The sequence below is a fragment of the Primulina huaijiensis genome, chromosome 3 (assembly GCF_012295235.1).
Source record: "Primulina huaijiensis isolate GDHJ02 chromosome 3, ASM1229523v2, whole genome shotgun sequence".
Classification (NCBI taxonomy): domain Eukaryota; kingdom Viridiplantae; phylum Streptophyta; class Magnoliopsida; order Lamiales; family Gesneriaceae; genus Primulina; species Primulina huaijiensis.
The window spans coordinates 9203738-9226557 of NC_133308.1; positions in this window are offsets into that span (position 1 = coordinate 9203738).

Genomic DNA, 22820 nt, shown 5'->3' on the forward strand with positions numbered 1-22820 from the left:
GACAACAATGAATCATAACTTCATTTATTTTGAATAAAATCGAAACCAGTTTACACGATTCATTTCCCTTTCTATGGCATCTTGCTAGAGGGATATCCAATTATACAAATCATGACAATTCAATCTTTTAAAGGCGTCTGAAAAGGATATCTTCTCGAGCATATTTCACTCCTTCCTCAGCATCACATGCATCGGAATTTGATCAGTGGCCAGCTCTGAAACATGGATGACTTCAAAACGCTGCATGTACGTTCTTGCAACTGCCCTTTGTCTGTCAGTAGGAACTAATCCATTACGATGAACGTTCTGGAGTTCGTGTACCTTGATCCAAGAGAACATGACTCCTAACCAGACATTCTCTTCAATCCTTTCCTTCAGACTCTCAATTTTGACGGAGTGTTGATGCAGAAACAGGGACGTTGGAACTGCTTGAACTAGACATGTTTGCTGATTTGTTGTTATCTAATATCTTTACTCATATTTATAATCAGGCTGTTATCGGAATAATAGAAGAAGAAGAAGAAGAGACTCAAGTCAACTGAAAGCTTTTGACTTATCCAGTCTGAGTTTTTCTTACCCTTTCTTTTATTTATATGCATTCATTGAGGGGGATTATCGTATATAAATAGTTAATTGAGAATACAATAGTCAGTTAGTCTTCAACTAAACTGATTCAGCTTACAAACGATCACTCAGTCGCTGACCTAATTGATCTTCTCATATAAGTTAACTGATTAATCGTTAAATATTCAATAATAAGTGATGTGACTGTTTGTGTGCGCATTAATTGCTATCTTTCAATGAATAGTATTCTAAAACATGGACCCACATGTTCCACACACGTTTTTATCACACAACCACACGTTTTTATTCAAATTTTCATGGACTGACACGTGTCCAAAATTTGAACCGTCACACATATATGTAGCATATCCCGTTCCATTTCAGTTTTTCTTTACGCTTACTTCAAATTTACAGAGCAAATCAAAATTGAAAACCTTTCTTCGCAGAAATCAAATATTCAGAAATGACAAACTAGATCCCCGCTCATGTTCTGAACGCAATGGCAATATACTCTGCTTCTGTTATGACAGTACCGGATGAAGCTGTAAAGAGCATATTCAAGAAACTGGAATCGGCCGTACTGAAGATGTTCTTGGGATTTTCTTGCCAAGAAATTTACTCGAAAACGCTTCAAGATCTTTACGCCAACAGATTTATTTCTGCTGATGGAAACATCACGACTATTGTGAACAACCAGTTGCTGATTATAGATGAAGACTCTTTCAGCAACTTATTTCAGCTGCCTACTGAAGGGCCAGCCAATCTTTCAGAAGTCAAAGCATCTGATATAGTGGAGATGCAGACTCTTCTCTCAGCCAAAGGACGGAAGATTAAGGTCTCCAATCCTAAAAAGGAACTGAAGCCAGAAGTTCATCTGCTGGCAGATATAGTAGCAAATGGCTTATTGGCCAAGGCAGGGTCATTTGCTGCCCTCACACTGGAAAAGTTTCAAGCCATGACTGCCATCATGGCCGAAAACCACTGAATTGGAGATACATTATCTTCAGTATTTTCAAAAATATGTTCCAGTCGTCCATGCAATCCAAGGGATTTGCTATCCAACTCAGCTATCTGCTGAAGACTAAAGGGATGGTGGCTGATGAATTTGAAAGATCATCCAAGTTCAAAGTCTTCAATGCCAAAAATATCATACCACCAAAGACAAAGCTGGACATAAACCCTAAGAAAGTTTTGAAGATCAAGAAGAGATCGGTACGCAGGAGTCTCAGAAAGCCAAGAAGCCTTCACAAAAAAGGACTATCAAAAGGAAATTGATTGTCAGTGAAACATAATCTGAGAAGACTCTTTCCCCGAAGATTCCCAAGCAGTCGAGGACACCAAAAATCAGACCAGTAGCTGAACTGGTCAACGTTCCAACTGAGAGGCTGTGCAGCCTGCAGCTGAACAGCCGATCAAGGCTATACCGCTAAGGGCGGTTATAACCAAAACTGCAACTGAGGTTCAGTTACCTACTTCAGCTGCTCCTCAACAAAAGAAGAAATCTGCTGGAGTTCAAGCTTCACTTATCTCTATCACTGGCCCTACTTCTCTTCTTTTTGCCAGACCAAAGGGGAGAGTGATCAGAGAAAATATCGATACAACTTCTTCAGGGCTGACATCCCTCAGGCCCTGACTGACACCAAGGGAAAGGGCAAGTTGACTGAAGAGCCCCAACCCACTAACGTTATCCAAACTCACATTGATCTCCTGTGGACCGAGATCAATGAATTTTAAGAAAATAAGCTGAAAGCTTATGACGAATTGGTCTGATTCAGAACTGATGTGTTTGCCAAGAAGTTAGAGAAGAAATCAGTTCTAAAGAAATTTATTAAATTGGAAACTATTGTTCTGAACTTGGTCAAAGCTGCTACAATTCGTCAGGCTTTGCAAAGGAAGAAATATTTCTTTGATCAAATATGTGCCAAGAAGCTAAGTCAGATGATTGTTCAGCTAGAGCAGAACTACAATCCTACCAGTCCAACTACTTTTAATGATAAAGTAGTGTATGATCAGCTAGACTCGGATCTCATTACACTACAGATGGTGATCAAACAATGAGAATTGGACCAAGAACTGATCGTTCCAACGGGTTCACATGATCATTCATCTGAAAAAGAAGCTGAACCCTCAGTCCAAGCCCAGATGACAACTCATTAACAAGTTGCTGAACCATCAGAACAAGCAACTGCACCTTCAACCAAAGATGTGCAACCATCTTCATCTGCTCCTCAATCCTCCTTTGCTGAAGTTCAGTTGTACACCGACGCTGACTTATCTTTGGCCAACATCGACGAGGTTATCCAACCAGTTGCCACTGATATTCAGCTGAATATTTTATCCACAGTCACAGCTGAAGAGCATCAAGAGTCAGAACAACCAGATGAAGAGGAATTTTTTATTCCAACTGAAGAGCCAGGTCAGCCGTCTGCCACGACTGAACAGGCAATTATTTTAGAAACTGAAGAACCAATTCAGTCAATCTCGTTGACTGGACAAGTAGTAACTGAACAAGAAGTGCCTGTTGAAGAGCCAAGCTTGACTGAACAACTAGTCATAGAGACTGTTCTTGATCAACCTGAAGAAACAGTTCGAGCTGATCAACCAACTGAAAGGCCAGGCAGTGTATCGACTGATGAGCTTGTTAACGAGCCATTTTTTATCTCAGCTGATCCTCAAACTGAAGAAGCTTCAAAGATTGCTGCTGATCCAACTACTTCTTCTCTTCTTAATATTCAAGAAGTAATAACAGAAGATGTTCCGCAAATAACAGAAGTTGAAACAACTGACAGGGCATTGGTGATTTTTTATCAGCAAAATCGGGAAGAGGCACCAGAAACCTCTGGAGCCATGTCTCCTAGTATTCATATAGAAACTGAATCAATGTTTGAAGAGATTCAAGCTATTCAGAACAACCTTGTCAGTATGATGACTTCTATTTCGGACATCAAATTAACTCAACTGGTGCATACAATTAAGATTGATACTAGGAAGGAGAACACTTTCAAGAGTCTTCAAAAGATCACATCAGATGTTACGAACTTGTTTTTCCATATGGATCAAATCAGAAAATACAGAGCATCAGCTGAAGCACATTTCAATACTCAGGATATGTTCCACAAACGCTTCGATTATTTGCAGAATTCTCTCACCAAGCGAATGGACATTATGCAAGATCTTCTGATGAATGCCGTTTCAAACATCAGCTCAGAAGTTTGAAGATTATCCACAAAGGTGAAGCTCAGCAATCTCAGTCGAAGAAATCTAAGAAGAGACCAAGTCAACCAACTGATCAACCAACAACTGATAAAAGAGCAAAGAAATAGAAGATCAGTTAGAAGACAGTCTCTACATCCATTCAGTTGAAGACTATGGCAGATTTTGATAGTTACAAGATTCTTTCATTCTTTGTACGAATATGTACATTGGAAGAGCTATCAATAAAGAAGTTATTTTATCTACAATTATTCAGTTGATCAGTTCAATAATTCTAAGTTTTGTCAACCACCTAAAAGGAAAAAATTGTTGGAAACTAAATTTCCTTAGTTTGACAAACTGATTGTTTATTAGATCAAACTAACTGATCGAGAAGACTAGTGGTAACAGATCAAAAATGCGTACTAACTGATTGCCTTAACTGAAGATTAATGTGAAGAAAATATAAGGCAACTGAACAAGCGAGAATAAGCTACGCAGATAACTGACTGATTATTTGGAAACTGATCAGTTGCTCCAAACAGTTGTTAGCCTATCAGCTGTTGCTTATCAGCTGATCTCTCAACTGTACACGTCAACAACAAGGAAATCCAACCAACAACAGTACAAAACAAACTGCAACTTATAGTGGGAGTGCCGCATTTCAGCAAAACTGCAATGTACGAATGTCAGAAGAATGTTGACATGGCAAACAACGGATACAAAATATTCAAATATATTTATTGTTACCGTTGGAAGAGAAGCCTATAAATAGCAGAAAAAGAGCAATTGAACAAAACATGAGATATTACGAAACTACAATACGATTTACCTGCTATCACTCTGCTGAAATTATCAAAGAATCAAAGCTCACACTTACTGTTTTATCAAATAGCATTCAAGCTATATTCAGAGCTTCTAGCACATACTTGCTGTTGTAAAACTCGATCTTACAGAGATCAGTTGTGCTAAGTATTTTTGTAAGTCCAGTTGTAAACTGTGAACTGAGTTGTAAACTAAGCGTTTCAGTTTGGCATTGTTAAGTCCAAGACTGAAGTGGGTTTTTGCAATTCCTTATATCTATCAAATCTTTTTAGTGAATATCATATCTTTGTGATAGAAGGGGTGACGTAGGAGTGTTTGAAATCTCCGAACATCCATAAAATTCTTGTGTTCCTATTTCAGTTTTATATTCTATCTTTCAGTTGATTTACTTCCGCACAATTTCTTGTCAACCAACAGATATTGATTGACGAGATTCCTAAGTTGTAGTTTATCACTATACTGACTCAATATTCGAAGAAGCTTTGAAAATCTTTAAGTGTTTATTCAACCCCTCTTCTAAACACACTTTCAGCTATTAACCGATCCTATCATAAATATTTATGGATTTTATGATTTAATATGTTATGATTTATTATTTTAAATGGTTGTGGATTTTACGAGGAAACGATAACATTAAAGAGATGTTGCATGCTTGGTTTAAAAGGAAAAACGTTATATGCATGTTTAATTTTTATAAAGTGATGAAAATAGGAAACGTTGGAGGAAGTGAAGTAATTGTGACTAATACGATGATATGTTGGAGATATCGTGAGGGAGAAGGTCCCAGTGGGAGCCCGAAGATCGTATTTCCATTGATACGAATACGAATACGATGATATGTTAATACGTAAGGCCAAGGCCCAGTTGATGGGTGAAAGTGTCGCTGGCGTCCCCGCCACCCAGTACTGTGGTTACATGTAGATGGATCCATCGCCCAATACGTAGACGAATATGAAAGTCACAAATAAGAATCTGAATTCAACGAAAACGAATACGAATATGAATATGGATATGGATATGAATATGAATATGTTTATGTTGATATGAAAGTGTTCATGTTTCAAGTTTATGCATCATAAAAATTTTTACGAAAATGTTCATGTTTCAAGTTTATGCATCTTCATGATAACGATATTTTAAATACAAGTATTTTTACGGTATATGTGATTTGTATATGTAGTACTTGTTATCATTATTATAATGTGTGGAGTCTTTAGACTCACTAGGTGTGATTGATGCAGGTGATCATGATAATAATGATAATGGAGGTCTTGATGGTTGACTTTGCTAGACAGAAGGTCCACATGACCCGAGGACCTACGCTAGTTTTCCGCAATAGTTTATGATTTATGATTTTAAGTTATGTTAAAAATATTTTATGATTTTTATTTATGTTTATGAAGGGTTTTGAGAGGTTATAGTATGGGCTATACCTTTCGAATAATGTTTTTAAGTTTGGTAAAATGTGTGACGATTTTATGATTCAACTAGTTCCATTGATTTTTAAATGTTAGTTGGTTGTATTATTTTTAAAAGGTGCAAGGTATTTTTAAAGTACATATATATGTATAATTCGAATTGTCATGATTAAGGAGGAAAAAAAATTTCTAGTACGTTTTAAGTAATCGAGTAGCAGACGTTTCAGGAAAGATCCCAACTTCTCATGGGATGGTCAAAACAGTTAGAATCGATCACAAGGAGGACAACAATATAGTAAGCAACCGATGTATCGATCAGAGCATAGAGAGGAGAAGTCTAGTTTGGAGCAAATGATGTCTAAGTTCATGTCATCTACCGTAATTAGACTACAGAACCAGGATGCATCGATAAAGGGGCTAGAAAATCAGATAGGACAGCTAGCGAAGATGATTGCTAGTAGAAATCCGGGCACCATGTCAAGTAACACTGAGACTAATCCGAAAGAGCAAGTGAAGGCCATAACATGGAGGAATGGAAAGGTGCTTGAACAAGATGGGAAGGAAGAAGAGGAGCCAAGAGAGGGAGCAGCTACCACGTCCACAGGTAAGTCTTCTAACTCTACACCCACACCTACTGCACAATTTAAAATTTTTATCCTTCCACCTTTCCCTGTAGCATTTAAAAAGCGAAATTGGATGAGCAATTCGGTAAGTTCTTAGAAGTATTCAAGAAATTGCACATTAATATTCCTTTTGCTGATGCTTTGATGCAAATGTCGAGCTATGCTAAATTTTTTAAAGACATCTTAGCTAATAAGAGGAAGTTGGAGGATCACATGACGATAAACTTGACTGAGAACTGCTCTGCAATGGTGCAAAACAAGATCCCACCAAAACTCAAGGATCCAGGGAGTTTTTCTGTTCCTATCATGATTGGTGATGTGGTTTTTCATAAATATTTGTGTGATCTTGGTGCAAGTATTAACCTTATGCCTTTGTCTGTATGAAGGAAACTTGGACTGGGAGAGCCTAAGCCAACAAAGATGTCCTTGCAATTAGCAGACAGATCTGTCAAGTATCCACGAGGGGTCATAGAGGATGTATTAGTGAAAGTGGGAAAGTTTATATTTCCTACAGATTTTGTGGTACTTGACATAGAAGAGAATAGGGAGAAGCCTTCGATTTTAGGGAGACCTTTCCTTGCAACTGGAAAGGCCGTGATTGATGTGCAAGAAGGGAAGTTGAGATTGAGAGTGAGAGAAAAGAAAATCACTTTTAATGTTTTTAACACTCTTAAGCACACACTGCACACTAATGATTGTTTATATTTAATTCTTTGGAATCACTTGTGTGTCACTTTGTGCAGGATGCTATGAACGATCCATTGGAAGCCACTCTCACCACTAAATTGAAGGAGGATGAACTTGATGAAGAAAATGCTGAAAGAGTGGCATACTTTAATGCCAACCATCCATGGAAGTAGCCAGTAAGGACGAAATTTGAGGATTGGGGGATCGAAGAGACTTGAACCCTCAGAAGTCAAGCATTGAGGAACCGCCGACACGTGAACTCAACCTACTACCTCCACACCTTAAGTACGTGTACTTAGAGCGTACAAAGCTGGCACCCGACAAGCGCATTACACAAAGGGAATTTAAAGAAGATGAACCGGTGCTCTTGTACAACTCCAAGTTGCGCTTATTTCCTGGCAAGATCAAATCAAGGTGGACTGGCCCTTACATGACTACCAAAGTGTTCCCCTCGTGAGCAATAACTTTGCGAGATGGGAAAAATGAGCTGTTCACAGTCAACGCTCAACGACTAAAGCATTATTTGGGTGGCATAGTGTAGCCACAAATTGGAGTCACTCGATTCCAAAACAGTCAGAGCTGAGAGGAACCTATAATCTAGCTCTCGACTGTAAATTGAGAACTAATTTATTTCCCTTCCTACTAGTTTTTAATTTTTTTTCTTTTATTTAGTTGAGTTTTTTTATTTAGATGTTGGTTGTTCTACATCTGAGTTTTTTTTTATCTTGTCATCGATCAGGGGAGTTCACTATTTCCCCTTCTTTTTCGTTTTTCTTTTATGCTGCATTGTGTAGTTTGTTATCATCATTGTTGCATTCTGTCGTTTACATTGCATTTGTTTTTGTGTTCTGCATCTGTGTTTCGTTTATATGTTTCAGTCTTTTGTGCAACGCTTAGTATGAGGGGGTCCAGTCGTTTGTGTATTGCATATGTCTCAATTTATGGTGAAACAAGTAGGTTGATAGTCGATGATGATATTGGGCTTAATGAGTTACATGTTTCTTAGTCTTGTCACTCGTTATGAATACCCTTGTTGCATGAACTGTGAGTTTTTATATGCACATATAGTGAGTTTTGGTAGTGGTGTGAATGACAGTCGAGTTTAAAAATCTGTGGAGAAACTGGAAAAACATAAGATGTGAGTAGAACTTGAATGAATGTCTGTGGAAAGGAGTGACTGACCAGCGGCATGAACTCGAGTAGAAAACATTATAAAACCTGGAGTAACCTTCTTCCCAATCGTGCATGGAACCTGGAAATCTTATCCCTAGGCCAAATAAATGAACATACTGTATATTCATAGCCTAGGGAGTACACATGAAAAAATTATGCACGGATTCAAAAAAAAAAACAAAACAAAACAAAAAGGGGATGTAAGGTGAGGGGGAGCCAAAAAGGGATGAAATCCTATCCCTAGGCTGGAAAGATGGAGATGTACAGAGTTGAGGAATGTCGGATGAAAAGTCTGACAAGTGCATAATGAAAATGATCAGTGTACTCCCAATCTTTTTGAACGACTTTAGCACTTATGGATATTGACTCCTAAATATCGTTGTAGAACTATGAAATTCTGCAACTTTGTGTTTACTGGTTGGTCCCGAATAGAAACAGAACTCAGGAGAGAGAAACTCGCGTCGCATTGCTGATTTAGTGACTCACATGATTTGCAAATTAAACTATCTGAAGACAAGTTAGTAGAACCCACAGCACACACACAAACACATTTTCTGTCCAAATAAAAATGCTATGTGGTGCTTTGAAAGGGGTGTTAATGAATGCAATGATTTGACTAATTGGATGTAGTTCAAAAACCCACTAAGGCATGAGATGTCAGTTTGCTGTTTTGCCATCGATTTAGTTGTTTTAGTACTTTTACTTTGTGTTTTGTTTCGTGTCTTTGCTGTGGTCTATGACCTATTTTGCTTGAGGGCAAGCAAAAGGTCAGTATGAGGGGGTTGACAGGTGTTTTTTTTACATGTTTTATTGCATTATTTTTGTGTGTGTTTGCATTGTTTATGCGTACATTTCATATACATTTTGTTCGTTTTGTAGGTAGCATATATATATGATCGTGTCTAACTCGTACATGATGAATTTGTAGGTGAAGCGACTGGAGAACTAAAATCGGGACAGAAAGATGCAAGCCACAAGAAACTTGGCAGTAAGATCGGAGCTCGAGCGGTATAATTTTACCTCTCGAGCGTGAGTATGGATTTCCGGAAACCTTGGACAAAAGAGTTGGTACCCGAGCGGTAGAATCTTACCGCTTGGGCACGAGATGTGCCTTCCGAAGACTAGATTACAGAAGACTCGGCGCTCGGGCAATAGAATCTTACCGTTCGGGCGGTACTAAATTTGGTAAAAAATAGAATATTATTTCTTGCCTTCTGAGAGAAGTTGCCAAGGGAGGCTGCAACGTAACCCTAGGGACTTTTTTTTATTAATTATTCAGCCACCAAGGAGCTTGGGAAGGGAGAAAAAGCTTGGATTAAAGCTTGGAATTGAGATTTGAAGATTTCCGAGCACCGTTCTTCGCATTTTCGTCACGACTAGTATTTCTAGTTTAATTTCTTCTTGTTTAAACAATGTTTGCTTATTTTAATCATGACATAGAGTAGCTAAGTTTCATTATCTGTTGGGATTTAAGGGGATCCTACCCCGAAACCGAGTTCAACTAATTCATCTATCGACTTTTGATTTATTCTTGATTGTGTTATTATTTTCATTGCGTTGTTGAAGCGTAGCTAACTTTAATAACGATTTGATATTGCAAGTGAGTTTGAGAGAATATCCCGTGATAGGAACGTGTAGCGTAATCCGTGGATTTACAATTTACAGAGAAATATGAAGTCGGGTACGCGTCGATAGTCATAGTCCTGTAGGGCGAAAGCTAGGGGATTTCATAGAACGACATGCAATTCACCTTTGATAAATAATTAAAAGAGATTTAATTACTTCACTGAGTAAAATTAGTTTGGCATAGCTCGAGAGAGCGTGTTCAATTTGATAGGAAATCCTGTCAGAAGCGTAGATCACTGTCGAAAAAATTAAGTAAATGACGAGGGTAGGTGAATCGAGATTCCCAACAAATTCATTTATCATTGAATATTTAATCAATCATTTCGCTTATTTATTTCATCATTGAAGTTATAAATCATTTCTTTGAGTTTTTATTTAATCATAGTAGTAGTAAACAATCATTCAAATTATCGTTGCTAAAGATTTAATAACTGAAAATAACAATTGCGAAATACAGTCTCTAGTGGAATGATATCAGTACTCTCGAACACTATATTATTACTTGACATCGTGCACTAGCGATTATTTCGAGCGTGAATATCATAAATTTTTACTAAAGATTTTAGAGTGCAAGTTTTGCTCGATCACTAATTCATTAAGAGTTTAATTACTGAATTAATTCCAATTTTAATATTTTCTACCCTAACTTTAAACCTCGACTTTTCATCCCTAAAATACCTCGTGAACCATGAACCGACCCCCGTCGACCATGGTTCGAACCCCTTTTCTTTTCCTAACCAATTTCGAACCCTAATATTTCTAGGTCACATTTTATTTCAAAAACCTTAAAGCCATCCTCGAGCCACCTAAGACCAGACCACGTCCAGCCCCTCCTAGACCACCCTGAACCATACTGGACCAGCGCAACAAGCCCCTAGCCCATGCGTCACCATATCCAAACCCTTTACCTCCCTAGAGCCATTCACGACCTATTGTCTCGAGCCACCACCGGACCACCCTGGACCTAACCATGACTAGACCCTCCTGGACTCTACTTGAACCCCTCCTGACCAGCGCCGAGCCATCCAAAGTCCTGAGCCAAACCTGCGAGCCCTCTACTCTCTTCTCCACATCGCAGCCCAAACTTTACTCGAGCCACCATGACCTTGGCTGCACCAGGCCCTGACCCAACACCGAGCCCTCATCCCTAGACCCTACTGGACCATACTAGACCCCTAGACCAGCTGCGAGCCTCCCCTCTACTGGACCTAGCCGCATGCTAACATGTGAAAAGTCATAGGGTTTGTGGACTCTCCCATCTCCTGCTGCAGCCTACTCCAGAGCTCCATGAACCCTTCAACGACTGCACTAGACCTTGATGAGCCAGCCCTGACCAGCCCTATCCCTTACATGCAGCCCCTCGCTCGAACTCCTCCAAGGCCGAGCCTTGTCTCTCGAGGAAGCCCTAAGTTTGACTCTCCTTTACCAAGCTCGACTCCAGCCATCATTCCCACCTTAAATCGTCCATGTTATATCCATAAAACATCCTATGTTGGTAGCGTACTTGTTGGAAATCATAACACGTTCATATTTACGTAAAAACTTTCAAAAATTTAAAATTAATCGTCAAACGTTAAGCAATTTAAACTCCAATTTTTTCCATGCAAAATAAACAAAACATGCATATTATGGATTGAATGATACGTCAAGGGAGTTTAGAAGCGTGTTTTTGCGTTTTAGAACGCTAAAATACGCAATTGTCGGCGTGGGGTGCGAGGAAGAACGAACTGACGACGAAAACTCCTTGTTTCTTCCCTTGCAATTTTTGAAATTTAGTGTGTGTATTTTGTGTGAGGATCGGCTAATTATGGTGTAAAAAGACCTAGGTTTCTATTTTATAGTTTTTAATTTGCATGATAATGGGCTTGGGTTATGGACTTTCAAGTTTAGGGTCAATTGAGCCTACTTATCCTAGGTAAATTAGGCTCAATAACACATATTTAGTTGAAATAAAAGTTTATAAAAATTAGTTTTCAAAAATAATGCATTTGATATTTTAAAAGTCCCTCGTTTGCCCAAAGTGGCTTCTCGGATAAAATCGAGCTCATCTCGTAAAATAATTTGAACTCTATCAAAAATTTAATCATTTTTAATCATATTAATAAACCTTGAAATATTTAATGAAAAATATTTATTGTCTTTGTAAATGCCCATATTTCGTATTCGTGATTTTACGGAATTATTAAAATTTTTCTAAATACTTAAAAAACTTGCCTCATTCATAACATAAACTCATAAATAGTTTAAAATTTAAAATAACAGTGGAAGTAAATATTGTGTTTCAAACAACAACTTAAAAATAATCCAACATTTTAAGAACTGAGTTTGAACGTAACAAGGTAAATAAACTGAAACATGAGGTCCTCGGGTTCTTACAACTACTGATGACCCAAGCTAGCTCACTGATCACCGCCCTCAGTCTCGACCTCATCAGTACCTACAATAATCAAGTCTAGTGAGTCTAAAGACTCAGCATGTATATATCGTGAGTAACAAGTAAATATATCATAAAATCGCATGCAACGTAAAAATATCGTATCGTAATGCATAAAGTGAAAATCGTGTAATTAGAAGTTATAAATACGTGCATATCTGAAAATGATACGTAAAAACTTTGCTCGATAGAGCTCTGTCATAACATATTGTATCATAATTTTCTGGTAGAGATAATGTTTCCAAGCAAGTGGCCCATAACATAACATGAACGCCTGATCAGACTAAACCACAGTATACTGGGCGGTAGAGGTCATCACAACCCTTGGACTAAATGTCCGTACCCATACATAATCGTAAACCGATCGTAAGTCACCCGATGGAGAGGTCGCCGGTTGCGCATCCGGCTTCCAAACCCATAAACGTGAGGTGGCCACAAGACATATATCATATATCTCAAAAATAAACATTTTATATTTTATGCACGTAATATAATTATAACCTTGTTTTTACCGGATGAGTTGGATCGTTCTCCGGCTTGCTGTGACCTAATTTTAACATGAGACACATGCAAATAATCTTAACTTGTCAAAACTTCACATCCGAACCAAAAACGAGACCAACAACTTTATTTCCAACCATGGCTTCGTACCAACCTGAACCAACGTTTAGCCATGATAAAAATACACCTAACATAATAAAAAAATTTAAAAAAAATATCCATAAGGCTGTAATACCCGAAAATTAGTGAATGGAGGACAAAATCATGAAACACTCTTTCGAGAGTCATTTTGGCACATTGCACCGTAAATTCTCGTACGACCCCTAAACGAAACCAAATCACAAACGGCCAAAAACATGACTTTCTTAACTCATTGAGGTACTATCCAGTCCAAGGCCTAGGCTAAAAGCCAACCAAAAACTCAAACATGACCTCTGAATCGAAACCATGCTGCTGTCATAACACAGTGGCAGTAGCTGTTCTTGTTTTGATCAATTTATGAAACTAATGGCCCTTGAGGCTTGAACCACCAACCAAAGTCTCTTACCAACATCCTAAGGTGTGTCTTGAACCATGGCTAAGGGCACTAGGCCAACCAAAATCCAAGCAAATACCTAGGACAACACAAAGCTACAACCGAGAGCATCAAAATTCTGTGTTGTGCGATTATTTGAATTGTTTTGCTGTCTTGTTTTGTTCCAGTGTCCATATGATCAACCATGGCTCAATCTAGACATGATGAGGTATTGTGTGAACGATGGCTATGGGCTAGAAGCCAACCACAATCCACTCAACACTCAAAAACCGAAAGCTCACTCACACCCACAGAAATGAAAAATCGATGGCACTTGTTTTGTTGTTGTAAAAATTTTGATGGCTCCATGAACCAAGCCTTGAAAGACAGACATGGTCATGTCCTAGACATGCTAAGGAAGGGTTCTAATGATGGTTACAGTCCTTAGAACCACCATGATCCGAACACTCACCTTAAACACCCAAATGACAAATATCGTGGCCCAATCTGTAACTTATGGAAATGTTGTTGTCAATTCTTTAACCTGGGTGCATGGGCCTAAATCAACGAACCAACAACACCCTAACACACTCTAAATCATGCCTATAAGCAGCCTTGAGTGCCTGGAACCAACCCAACCTCCTGAAATAAAAAGAACACACCAAACCGTGAAGCTTGAAGCAAATGGCCGAGAAGGCCTGTACAGATTTTGCTTGGAAAGTTTGCTGTCCATTTCGTTTTGTTACTTGAATCATGATTATATAATGGTTTAAAAATATCTATATGACTTGATTGAAGAGAAAAGAAACAATATATACATGCTTGGAAATTTCTTTTGAATAAAACAAACCAATACGACGAACACGGCGCGGCGGAGTCGGAGTTGGATTTTCTTTCTTGTTCTTCTGTAGCTGTTTTCACGATTTCAGCAGCTGATTCCTTCTGTTATTTTCAAGCATATGGGTGTAGGAAATGTAGGTAATGAAGGTGAAGGTTACAAGGAGTGATGTTTTTAGTGTTGATCAAAAGTAAGTTCATGGAAAGCTAAATCTATTATGTCAAGGTGAAGAGGATGAATTCTTGGTGAAGTAAGATTGTTTACATTTTGTATATTCTGTCTTTATTTCTTTTAATTTTGTATATTCTTTCTTTAATTCTTTCTTTATATCATATATTTCATTTAGACGATAGTGTGGCTCTGCCGGTTGTTCTAAATGAAATATTATGATTTAATACTAATATCTAACAATCTAACATTTACTTTATCGCAACTAACTTTTACTTTCCGCATCTAACTTATTAAATCATATATTTCATTTAGGCAATAGCGTGGCTCTGCCGGTTGTTCTAAATGAAATATAATGATTTAATTTAACATTTATTTTATGCAGTTATATATTTATATAGTTATATATATAATCATAGGTACCATATATAAAATATCGGTGAATTGGTATTTTCTATAGTGGGAACTATATTATATTAGGTGTGTGTTTAAATATTTAATTTTCTTGGAACCATTATTTATGGCGGTTTCTTTTGTTTTACTTTTAGTTAAACAATATTGCATAAACCAAGAATAAATCCTCGAGCCTTGACAAAATTTATAATTTGTAAACTTCGTTCTTGCATTTGGTAATCTATAAATTAATAAATTTAAACTTAAAATAACCTCTCTGTGGATCGATCTCGTACTTACGAAATATATTACTTGCAGACAACCTACACTTGGGTGAATTATAATTTAAGTAGTAGCACCTGGAACCGACCCAACCTCCTGAAATCAAAAGAACACACCAAACCGTGAAGCTTGAAGCAACTGGCCGAGAAGGCCTGTACAGATTTTGCTTGGAAAGTTTGTTGTCCATTTCGTTTTTTTACTTGAATCATGATTATATAATGGTTTAAAAATATCTATATGACTTGATTGAAGAGAAAAGAAACAATATATACATGCCTGGAAATTTGTTTTGAAGAAAACAAACCAATACGACGAACACGGCGCGGCGGAGTCGGAGTTGGATTTTCTTTCTTGTTCTTCTGTTGTTGTTTTCACGATTTCAGCAGCTGATTCCTTCTGATATTTTCGAGCATATGGGTGTAGGAAATGTAGGTAATGAAGGTGAAGGTTACAAGGGGTGGTAAATGTGTCATAAAATGCATTTAGATGGGAGTTACAAGTGAAGAATTTTGAATGGCATTTGAATTGTTTCTTTTACACGCTTGCTGCTGAAACCTTATTATTATTTCTTGCTGCACATTTCAAACCAACCACCTAGACTGGTGGTTTGAGGAGAAATGAGGTGGATTATAGTATTAGAATTTACTAAATAATTAGTGAATTAAAGGTGAGGGAATGTATACCCATAAAGGCCATTAAGGTGTGATTTGAATGGGGAGTTACTAAGCATTTGTATTTGTTTATGGGTTGACCGAAATTTGTTGATGTCATTGCATGGTATAATATTGTTTAAATCTTGTATTTTAAATCCTTAAAGTTTTAAACACCCATTATGTATTTTAGTGAAGTAACAAATTAAGATAAAAATATTGTATGGCATGGCTTGGTCTAAAATTAACTATTAAAATGTTAGATTTTAAATTTCTTGAATATATTAGGCCTAGATTAATTTATCCCACTTGGTTACACATTTTAATTTAGGCTGTAATTAAATATTGGACCTAAAAGAATTATTTAATAACTTAAATCCATTTAATCTATTAATTCCTAATAACATTCTTTATCATTAAAATAAATTATTCCTTAGCTTCCATTAAATTTAGGAATATTTTCTTATTATTAATCTTATCTCAAATCTCCAAACTCCAGTCCTGTCCCGCGTATTTATCCTGAAAAGATAAAACTAAACATCCGCGTTTTAAATAATCATGACTTATCAAATTAAAAAAATTGAATCAAACACTTTATATATATATATATATATATATAAATTCATTTTTTTTTAATAATAGCAATTAAGCATGGTTTATACGTAATCTGATTTTCGGGTTCTACAACTCTCCCCTTGTTAAAGGAATTTCGTCCTCGAAATTAAAACTTACCGAATAACTCGTGATATCGACTCTTCATCTCTGGCTCGGATTCCCACGTAGCTTCCTCCTCCGAATGATTAAGCCATTTGACTTTCACTAGCTTAACTAGTTTGTTCCGAAGCTTTTTCTCCTGCCTGTTTAAGATTTGCACTGGTCTTTCCTCATAGGTCAGGTTCGGAGTGAGCTGCAATGCCTCAAAGTTCAAGACATGCGAAGGATTCGCCATATATTTCATCAGCATAGAGACGTGGAACACGTTGTGTACTCCGGCCAGATTCGGCTGAAGAGCAACACGATAAGCTAACGTTCCAACCCTGTCAAGGATCTCAAATGGTCCGATGAATCTCGGACTGAGATTTCCTTTCTTCCCGAACCGCAGGACACCTTTCATAGGTGCTATCTTCACGAAAACATGGTCGCCAATGGCAAACTCCAGATCTCTCCTCCTTTGATCCGCATAACTCTTCTGTCGACTCTGAGCAGTCCTCATTCTATCACGGATCTTGACCACTATATCGGCAGTCTGCTGAACAATCTCCGGACCCAATTCTGATCTTTCCCCTATTTCATCCCAATGAATAGGAGATCTACATTTACGATCGTACAATGCTTTTGTATGGAGCCATACCTATAGACGATTGAAAACTATTGTTATAGGTAAACTCCACCAATGGCAACTTTGATCCCCAACTCCCTGAGAAATCGAGGACACATGCACGGAGAAGATGCTCCATGGATAACTATCTCTGACTGACCATCTGTTTGGGTGTGGAAAGCGGTGCTAAACAACAACTTCGTACCCATAGCTGAATGCAGACTCTTCCAAAAAACGGAAGTGAATCTAGGATCTCGGTCAGACACTATAGAAACGGGAATACCATGAAGTCTGACTATCTCTCGGATATACAACTCTGCATACTGAATCATGGAAAAAGTCGTCTTAATAGGCAAGAAGTACGCTGATTTAGTAAAAAGATCAACAATCACCCATATAGCATTTGACCCTCTGACCGACTTCTGCAAACCGACAACGAAGTTCATGTTAACATTCTCCCACTTCCACTAGAGAATAGGAAGTGGCTTGAGCATACCTGCAGGTCTCTGATTTTCCGCTTTCAATAGCTGACACGTCAGACACTCGGATACAAAACGTCAGATATCCTTCTTTATTCCGGGCCACCAATACAATAACTGTAGATCTTTGTACATCTTCGTACCCCCAGGATGAATAGAGTACGACGACTTATGGGCCTCAGATAAAATATCCGCTCGAATAGAATCGCTGTAAGGAACCCACATTCTGCCTTGATATCTCACAATACCGTCGCTAACTGTATAAAAGATATTGCCCTTGGCCTCATCTCTCTGCCTCCACTTCGCCAACTGCTCGTCTGCTAGCTGTGCACTGTGAATACGGTCTAGAAAAGAAGACTGAATCGTCAAAGTAGATAGACGTGGGACTCTACCTCGAGGATATGTCTCTGGATCAAACCTCTGCATCTCAAACTGAAGAGATCTCGAAATCATCAAATGAGCCATCACTGCGACTTTCCTGCTCAATGCATCCGCAACTACATTAGCGTTGCAAGGGTGGTAGCTAATGTCACAGTCGTAGTCATTCACTAGCTCCAACCAACGCCTCTGACGCATATTCAACTCATTCTGCGTAAAGAAGTACTTGAGACTTTTGTGGTCCGTAAAAATCTGGCACTTCTCTCCGTACAAATAATGCCTCCAAATCTTCAATGAAAATACTACGGGTGCCAACTCTAGATCATGGGTAGGGTAATTCTTCTCATGGATCTTCAACTGATGAGAAGCATATGCTATCACCTTCCCATGCTGCATCAATATTGCGCCTAAACCGAGTTTTGAAGCATCAGTATACAAAACAAAATCTCCGGGTCCTGAAGGCATGGCCAATACTGGTGCTGAAATAAGAGCTTGCTTCAAAGTATCGAAGCTCTTCTGACACTCATCGCTCCACACATACTTAGCATTCTTCTTTGTCAATGACCTGAGTGGAACTGCGATATAGGAGAATCCCTGAATAAACTTCCGATAGTATCCTGCTAGCCCAAGGAAACTACGGATCTCTGATGCATTTTGCGGCACAACCCAATCTCTGCATGAGCTTCCTAGCCTGGACATAAGGTATTATACGCGGTAAATTAAAATACATGTCTGGCTCGAATAAGAATTGTTCTCTCCCAAGCGGTCGGACTAGAACTGATCTCCGCTTGAAGTCAATCAAAACTCTGTTCCTCAATAGCCAGTCCATACCCAGAATGATATCAAATTCTGGCATCGGCAAAACGATAAGATACGCATAAACAAGATTACCATGAAGTTCGAGGTCTATGTCTCGAACCACATTAGTAGTTGTCAGCTCCTCTCCAGAAGGCAATACTACTGAATAAGCTATATCTAGCCCAATGGTCTTGATCTTGAGGAAATTTGCAAAGGTCTCCGAAATGAACGAATGAGTAGCCCATGAATCTATCAAGGCATTTGTAGCTGAACCAGCTATAAAAATTGTAACGGCCCGAAAATTTTAAGGTCCACGCAAACCACATGCATTTGAATTATTAAATTCTTTTATTTCAATTAAATGTTTTAATTGCATTAATTAATTATGTTTTGCATATTGACATGTTTAAAATATATTTTTCTACATGATTGCATTAAAATGTAATTTTAAAAGTTTATTCGAGTTGCGATCGAGGAACGGAGACCGAGGGCTGAAAAATAGAAAATATTTTTATTAAATAGTTGTTTTTAATTATTTAAAATGTGGGTGATGTTTTTTCTTATTTTTGAAAATAAGGAGTTTAGAGGTGATTTTATACGCCGGGACGTAATTTTTATCGGTGTTGGATTTTTAACCAAAACACGAACGTTTTAGCAACCCGGCTAATAAATTCACAAACTTTATTAAACAAAACTATTTTTAAAATTCTAATTAAGCACTAATAGACCTAAATTACCTACTTAATGGGCCAAAGCCTAATTAGTGATTAATTAGACTATAAAATATGTTAAACCCCACCCTTAACCCTACACACTCACGGCCACACACCCTCAAGCAATTCAAACACTCCCCATCAACCAAATACACGGCACCCAACACCACAATATAAAGAAGAAATAATTGAGAAAGCTTAAGGAGAATTCAAGCCAAAGTCCTCGCCCCGTTCTTTGCAAATCGTCAACGGTTTTTCGTGCGTTTAAAACGCAAAGGCACGCCATAATTCTCCTTTTACTCATCTATCACACCATAGTATTTATTTTATTATGTTTTGCATGAAAAAAAAGTAAAGCTTTCAAATAAATTCGTTTATGCATCAAAGGTGAATTTTCAAAGCATGTTGTTGATTCAAAAATCATGAAATTCTTGTACCTAAGGGTCTGCCATGATTAGGAAGTAATATGAGATTGTTTTACACAAGTTTAAGAGGCTAGAAGCACGCACAAGCACGCTGCAATATAAACAATACAAGCTGAAACCGTAGGATACAAGGAAAGATAAAGGGGGCCGTGAGTCTTTTTTCTTATGTTTGTGCTTGTTGGGTTCAAGGGACTCGTTCTTATGCATGGAGAGTAGGGGTGCGACCAGGTCACGAGGAGGGCTCGTGCTGGATGTGGGTCAGGGTCAGGAAGGGTCCTAGCATGGCTAGGACCCCTGGAGCGCAGCCTTGGAGGAGTCCCATGCAGCAGGGACTCCTAACGCGGCAGTAGAGATGACAGCAGCCAAGGGGTGGCTCGATGCTGGGGCTTGGGTCAGTTAGGTGGTTCATTAGGGTCCTAGAATGATGGGAAGGGGTCGGGCTAGGGGCTTGAGTGATGGGCTCGCTGGTGGCTCGAAGAAAGGAGGGAAATCGTGAGGGAGGCAACAAAACGCGCGAGGCTGCTGGCTGTTCAGGTTGTTCGTGCGAAGGGTCCAGGGGCTGGGTTTGGTCTGGGCATGGTGTGGGAGTGGTCCAGGGAGGGTTAGGATGTGCTTGGCTTGGTAGTGGCTCAGCTGGTAGAGTCCTTGGATAACTAGGAGTCCTAGAGCAACTATGAAACTCACACACACATGTACAGATTTTGGGTCAAGTTTCAGGAAGGTTTTGAGCGGGCCAGGGGTTGTTTTTTGGGCTGGGCTTGGTCAGTAGGGTCCCTAGGTGAGTTGGCTAGGTGTTGGCTCAAGGTGGCTTGGGCGTGGCTCGAGTAAATTAGGAGATGACTCGGTGCGTTCGGTAGGGTGTCAAAACAAAAATTAAAAGGCTAAAAATGAAATTATGGATCCACGAGGGTGGCTCATGACTTGGAAGGGTAGAATAAATATTAAAAATGCTACGTTTAAAATTTGGGGTCAAAATAACGAGTTTTGGATTTAATCTGGATTTAATCGCCGCACGGAACGCTAATTAACGAGTTAATTAAAACGCCTAGTTTTAAGCTTTATAAAATTAGGTTTAAGCTTAAATAATTATTATAAGTCTAAGTTTTTAATTTGGGAATTTTATATTAAGGTTTGAGTTAATTCGGGATTAAAACGCATTAATACGTCACATTTAAAGATTTATTTAAAAGTCATCGATTTAAGCCAAATAAAATTATGGAAAAATTCATGTAAGCTTAAATAAATATTTGGGACATGTTAAAGATAACGAAATTAAGAAAATGTCAAAAACGGGAAACTTTACGTCTGGGGGTAAAATGGTCTTTTTACACCTAAAAATTAGTAAACGTCATGGAAGTGCCCTAAATGCTATTTTTATGATATTATGATTATTTTTAAATGTCTATGAAATGTTCATGAGTAAATTATGATTTTTAAATGACCAAGGGATTTTTATGATTTAAGGAAGACATTTAAAATATATGTTGCAAGCTTGGTTTCAAAAACAAAAATGTTATGTTATGCATGATTTTTTTTTATAAAGTGATGAGAATATAAATGTTGAAGGAAGTGAAGTAATTGTTATTAATTCGATAATGTTGGAGATGTCGTGAGGGTTATGGTTCCAGTGGGAGCCCGACGATCGTATTTTCATCATTTCGAATATGTGGTAACGGTTTTGTGGTAACGGTAAGAATGGAAATATCGTGAAGGGAAATGGCCCCAGAGGGAACCCATTTATGGGAAAAGGCCCCCGAGGGAACCCCGACGATCGTATTTCTATTCAATAATGATAGGCCAGGGCCCAGTTGACCCGTGAGAGTGTTGCTGGTGTCCCCCGCCGCCCAGTACTATGGTTATATGTAGATGGATCCATCGATCATGTCATGTCATGTCAGGAAAGTCACAATTAACGATCTGAATTCAACAAAGGAAAAGGAAAATGTTTATGATCATGATAAAAGGTTTTATGTCATGTTTTGAGAAAAAGGAAAAGGTTTAGGTTTATGTTATGCATGTCATGAAAATGTTTATGTTTAAAGTTGATACATAATTATGAAAATATTTTTATGCATCATAAAAAGGTTTACGAAAATGTTCATGTTTGAAGTTTATGCGTCTTCATGAAAACGATATTTTAAGTACAAGTATTTTTCACTGTTGCGTGTGGTTTTATACGTATTACTTGTTATCAAGAATATGACGTGTTGAGTCTTTAGACTCATTAGGTGTGATTGATGCAGGTGGTTATGATAAAAATGTTATGGGAGGTCTTGATGGTTGACCTGACTGGACTGAAGGTGCACACGACCCGAGGACCAGCGCTTCTAGCTTTCCGCAATTATGTTTATGATTTATGTTAAAGATTTTTACGACTTTTTATTTATGCTTTTGAGTGATTTTTGAGAGATTATAGTATGGGCTGTATTTCTCAAATATATAGTTGGTTGTGTTTATTTTAAAATGATGTCCAAAATATTTTATGTAATTTTTGTGGTTCGACCGATGCTAGGGAGGTTTTAAAAAAAAAATTTCTAGCACATTTTAAGAAAAAGAAAGGCAGACGTTTCAAAAATTCTTCCTGAAAGATTGGAACATCATGCTAACCCAATAATTTACAAGAACTAAACTTATAGACATGCGAAGGTCAAAGTTCTTCTAACCTAAATTCCCAAAAATATCACTGATTAGAACATGCAATCCTATCACAAATTCTAAGTTCAAAATTTTTAACTCAAACTCTCAAATCATTAAAATTCAAATATAAACTTAAAGCTTTAAGATACCTGTCAAGAGCATCGTCTCAGGGTTTGTCTCCGCT